Consider the following 5939-nt stretch of genomic DNA (forward strand, 5'->3'; position numbering starts at 1 on the left):
TGTTATTGGCACTAAACAACTTTTGAAATGTTCATTCGTTAGTCACGACACGCTTCGGAACCTTAAACCCTCAGACGATAGTCTTATAATTAGCTCTCAGAAACTACATCGTTTAGATTTGTAGGGTCAACGAAATTTCCTCTCAATATCACACAACAGCTCTGTCTCCACGCAGAAATAAATTCCTGTAAAGAAATGTTGCAAAATATCCACAGTTTTATACAGGTATATATTCGCAGTTTTATACAAAATGCTGCAAAATATCCGCAGTTTTATACGTATACACACTGAAGCGCCAAAGAAACTGGTATAGGCATGCGTATTGAAATACAGAGATACGTAAACAGGCAGAACACGGCGTTGAGATCGGCGACGCCTATATAAGACAGCAAGTGTCTGGCGCAGTTGTTAGGTCGCTTACTGCTGCTACAATGGCAGGTTATCGTGATTTAGGCGAGTTTGAACGTGGTGTTACAGTCTGCGCACGAGCGATGGGACACAGCATCTCCGAGGTGCCGATGAAGTGGGGATTTGCCCGTACGACCGTTTCACGAGTGTACAGTAAATAGCAGGAATCCGGTAAAAAATCATACCTCCGACATCAATTCGACTGAAAAAAGATCCTGCAAGAACGGGACCAACTACGACTGATGAGAATCGTTCAACAAGACATAAGTGCAATCCTTCCGAAAACTGTTGCAGATTTGAATTCTGGCTCATCAACAAGTGACAGCGAGCTAACCATTGAACGAAACAACATTGATCCGGACCTTCGGAGGCGAAGAGCCAGTCGTGTACCCCTGATGAGTGCATGACAGGACGTTTTACGCCTCGTCTGTGCCCGTCAGCACAGACATTGTGAAACGTCCCCTTTGAACAATTTATACAAAACTGTGCTTAAACTGACACACAATATTTTTAGCGCAACGCAATCTGACTATCAAAGATCCCTGCAAAAGAATGGCCCTGAGTAACATTAAACTATACCTTTCAGAAATCACTTACCTCACAAAAATCTTCGTTACTCGAACTACTGCAATACAGCGAGCGCCACTACTGCCAGCTAAATAAAAGATTTAAACTACTGAAGGCACTAACTACTGATAGGGATAGTTAGCAAATGAAAGATTTTAATAGAGAACAAACACTGTATTTACCTTAATATCATCAAAAGTCATAATATATGTAATTTCAAAACTCCGCCATCTCTCTCCTCACATCCACCACTGCTGGCGGCTCACCTCTAACTGCGCAACGCTACGCGCTGTTCACATCCAGCTGCCGCTGCCTAACACTACAATGGCAGACAACAATGCAAACTAGCCACAGACTGCACACAGCACAGCCAGTGATTTTCATACAGAGCGCTACGTAACGTTGCCAATAAGAAAACATAAACAGCAAACTTACAATTGGACTGTTGATGACTGGAAACATGTTTCCTGCTAGAACCAGTCTAGTTTGAAATTGTATCGAGAGGATAGACGTGTACAGGTATGGAGACCACCTCATGAATCCATGGATCCTGCATAATGCCAGCAGGGAACTTTTCGAGCTAGTGGAGGCTCTGTAATGGTATGCAGCTTGTGTAGTTGGAGTGATATGGGACCCCTGATACGTCTAAATACGACTCTGACATGTGAAACTTGCGTAAGCATCCTGTCTGAACACCTGTATCCATTCATGTCCATTGTGCATTCCGACGGACTTGGGCAATTCCAGCAGGACAATGCGACACTCCACACATCCAGAATGGCTACATAGCTGTTCCAGGAACACTATTCTGAGTTTAAACTCTTACGCTGCCCACCAAACTCATCACACATGAGCATTATTGAGGATACCGGGGATGCCTTGCAGGGTGCTGTTCAGAAGAGATATCCACCCCATCGTACTCTAACGGATTTGTGGACAGTCCTGGAGGATTCATGGTATCAGTTCCCTCCAGCTCTACTGCAGACATTAGTCGAGTCTACGTCACGTCGTGTTGCGGCACTTGTGCGTGCACGCGGTGGCCCTACACGATATTAGGCAGGAGTACCAGTTCGTATATTCCAAATTATAAAATTGCCATGGAAGATTTAAGATCAGAATTTGACACCAGTTGAAGAGCTGCACATGTTTCACCTTCACTATACAGTCTTATTTAAGGGACACTTTCGTCTGTACTTGCATCTCCCAAGATGATACTGAACAGAGACAATACTTTTTTATAATGAAACGTGCAGTATCTTTTTTAGACACGTACGTACCTCGTAATATCTGTCATCCACAGCAGACTGCATCAGTGGTACGCTGTTGCACTTTTGACGTCAGGCAGTGCAAGAATAACCCACCAATGCTAAGAAGAGGGCCTTGGTTGGTTTTAGGCCTCGAAGTTGAGGATATAAAATGAAACAGCATTTTAGTTTGATCACAGAGCGATATGTACATTCTCTTGGACGGTTATTGTCACAAAACCTTTAAAACATAAATCCTTATCACACCACGAGGAAATATAAACACTACCTTACTGCAACCAAACTTTTAATACCAATTTACTTTGTTAAATTTTTGCAAAACAAACAAGCTAGTAAAGTGACTGAAATCAGACATTCAAGTATCAGAAATTATATTTCGGAAAATCATTATATATAAAGCGAAAATAAACAAACAGAAATAAAGACCACATCATTTAGATAAAGATTTTTAAACAATACCGTTCTGTACGTACTGAACACGTGACAGTTTACGAGACTAGGGCCATAGCCATTATGCTTCGGAGCTGCTGGGTAAACTCATGTTATTTTTAATGGTTCAGTGTCTCGCCAGAAACTTTTTCCGTCACATTTTCACAAACGAGTGTCCACCAGGGTGGATGGCTGCACGGTGTGAAACCTGGCATCCAATTCTACACCACTCTACGGGTGTTTTTAAGTCAGTCCAGCGAAAAATTTATCTTTACTGTACTCGGAAATAAATGAATTATTAACAGTAACATTGTATTAACAGATGAAACACCTACGTTGTTAAATGCGTAACACATAGAAACTACTTTGCTTTTTCTGCCTCACTAGTGTATGTAAACAAAACAAATAAGTTCACCTCACTCTCCATTGTTTCTAGTTTCCCTGTCAGCAAATTTCGCAAGCACTAGGGGAAATTATATTTCACTCTTTAAGATCTTCTCATCATCATCATGCGCGTGTCCTACGGCTGGCGCAGCTTCTCACTCCTCGTACTCTGCTTCTTCCTATCATGCCAGTCTCCTTCTTGTTCTCCTCTGTCATCGATGGCTTTCCGGACCCCTCCATCCCATTTCCTTCCTGGCGGCCCACGCTTACTCCTTCCCGCTGGAGTCCACTGGTAAAGTTTCTTTGACCTTCGGCTAACATTCGTCGCTTCCACACGTCCGTACCGTTTTAGACGTTTAATCTCTGCGATTTCTATTATTGATTTATCGACACCCCTGGCGTCTCTTGCGTTGGATTTGGTGCATAGACCCTAACAATACAATAATGTGGGCTATAAAATTTTCTCCTCGCAGTGATACTTTTCAATGCATTTTTCTACGAACCATAGTTTGTAAATAAGTGTACTAAGTGGGAGAGCTTCTGTAAAGTTTGGAAGGTAGGAGGCGAGGTACTGGCAGAAGTAAAGCTGTGAGGATGGGGCGTGAGTCGTGCTTGGGTAGCTCAGTTGCTAGAGCACTTGCCCGCGAAAGGCAAAGGTCCCGAGTTCGAGTCTCGGTCCGGCACACAGTTTTAATCTGCCAGGAAGTTTCAAGTGTACTAATGTTTGAATGATAAAATTAAATGTTTCTTCATTGTAAAATTCAGTAAATGTTTGTAAGCTAGTGTAAGTGCACACGCTGACCCAGTCAAGGCAATACCTTATTGTCAGAGAGTATGGTGAACTGGCAGTTGCGTTATCGCTGGGTGCAAAAGGTCGCCAGCTGTTGAATACAGTGCAGAGGACAACTTAGGAAAGTGTTGAGACAAACAGTAGAGTAGCGCTGCGACTTTTTTGCCGAGAAATGGTGATGAAACAGTGGTGCTAAAGAGTATAATAGCTCGCCGTACGTTTGTTGGGGATGGTTGCAGTATATGGCATTAAATGGGGACAGTATAATTATCACAAGAGGATGTAAATCCACGTGAAGAGTACTGTGGGTTGTTACGGAGCTGCAGGAAGAAGAGCCTGCGCCAGTGTCAAGTAAGAGTGCCTTACCTAGCACCGACGACATCTCCTCCCGAAGTAAGACCCAACTAACTACTTCGTCGGACTAGTATACAGCTAGCCAGTGTCATAGTTTATTTTGTGTTTGAGTTACACCGAACTATCCACTACGGATGATCCAAGAGAGTACTGATGATTGAGAAACTACTGCAGTGTTTCATGAAAGGAATAATAGTAATGAAAATTTCAATAATTTTCAAGATTGCAATTATCAGAAGTGCTCAAGTCAAGCAAATATTGATTTGGAAGACAGTACTTAAGAGAGCAAAAATCAGTAAGAAATATATTTTGTGTAGTTTTCATGGATTAATAAGTTTCCACTTTTATGCTTCTGCAATCAGTCAGAAATGTTTGTTAACGTCTTGAACTAATAATAACAGTAAGTGCACAAAGTGTTTAGCAGTAATTGTTAATGGATACTAATAAAAGTTGAAGTTGCACGAAACTAGTAAGTCAGTGAACTCATTTCACGAACTTTGCTATTCCTTTGCAGTCGAAATTTTGACTTTGCAAATTACGTAACTCCGACTCACAGGAAACTGTTTACTGAATGACACTACACCATTACAATAAATTTAAAGATAAATGACATTATTCAGTAATGAACAAACATAAACAACTTTCAGTAAAATTGAAGAAAATTAGCATGACAGAGAGTGACGTCACGAAATATTGCATTTACGTGACTGTTTACTACTGATGAGATTTTGATGTTCTTTGATTATTATTAAGTGATTTCCATGAGTTGCTCCTTAACTGAAAGGTATTTGTGCCCTGTGATGCATCCATCTAAACTTATCACAGGGCAATATTTATTGATTTTGTGTTGTTTTCGCCTTGCAACAAAACCAAGCATCCTCACGTAAGTTTCTTAGTATTAACAGACAGTAATTATAGAAACAGTAATTTTGCTTACGTAATGAGCTGACGAGGCAACGGCCTTGCCGCAGTGGATACACCGGTTCTCGCCAGATCACCGAAGTTAAGCGCTGTCGGGCGTGGCCGGCACTTGGATGGGTGACCATCCGGGCCGCCATGTGCTGTTGCCATTTTTCGGGGTGCACTCAGCCTCGTGATGCCAATTGAGGAGCTACTCGACCGAATAGTAGCGGCTCCGGTCAAAGAAAACGATCATAACGACCGGGAGAGCGGTGTGCTGACCACACGCCCCTCCTATCCGCATCCTCACCTGAGGATGACACGGTGGTCGGATGGTCCCGATGGGCCACTTGTGGACTGATGATGGAGTGCTAATGAGCTGACGAACGATAATTTTAATGCTTTCCCAGTTTAACTGACCACTGTAATTACATCCAGCCGAATTTTATATTCATTTACTTTAATCGAGGTTTCCTTTCTTGTAATCGTTGCTGCAAGTACTGAATTTTGGCGATTCGCTTATAACAGCAGGTACATTTCATTTATTCAAAGGAGTATATGCCTTTTCCGCACAATAGAGAAATTTTGGCACAGTGTTCATATAAGTCCTAACTACCCAAAAGTGTAGGGTGTGGTTACAGGTCCAGCTTGAAGATGCCACAAGTTTATCTTCAAAAGTCCATGTGTAGCGGAAGTAAGTTGTTTCCCTGACGTGTGTTGAATCCCCATGTTTCTGCTCCGTACGGCCGGCCACGGTGGCCGAGCGGTTCTAGGCGCTCAGTCCGAAACCGCGCGACTGCTGCGGTCGCAGGTTCGAATCCTGCCTCGGGCATGGATGTGTG

The 5939-nt window shown here is 42.6% G+C and overlaps 1 pseudogene; it reads left to right on the forward strand.

Moving 5' to 3' along the window:
* The first annotated feature begins 5149 nt into the window (after nt 1-5149).
* LOC126189790 (5S ribosomal RNA) lies at nt 5150-5267 on the forward strand (annotated as a pseudogene).
* The last annotated feature ends 672 nt before the right edge of the window (nt 5268-5939 follow it).

Source organism: Schistocerca cancellata, chromosome 5 (genome assembly GCF_023864275.1).
Source record: "Schistocerca cancellata isolate TAMUIC-IGC-003103 chromosome 5, iqSchCanc2.1, whole genome shotgun sequence".
Classification (NCBI taxonomy): Eukaryota; Metazoa; Arthropoda; class Insecta; order Orthoptera; family Acrididae; genus Schistocerca; species Schistocerca cancellata.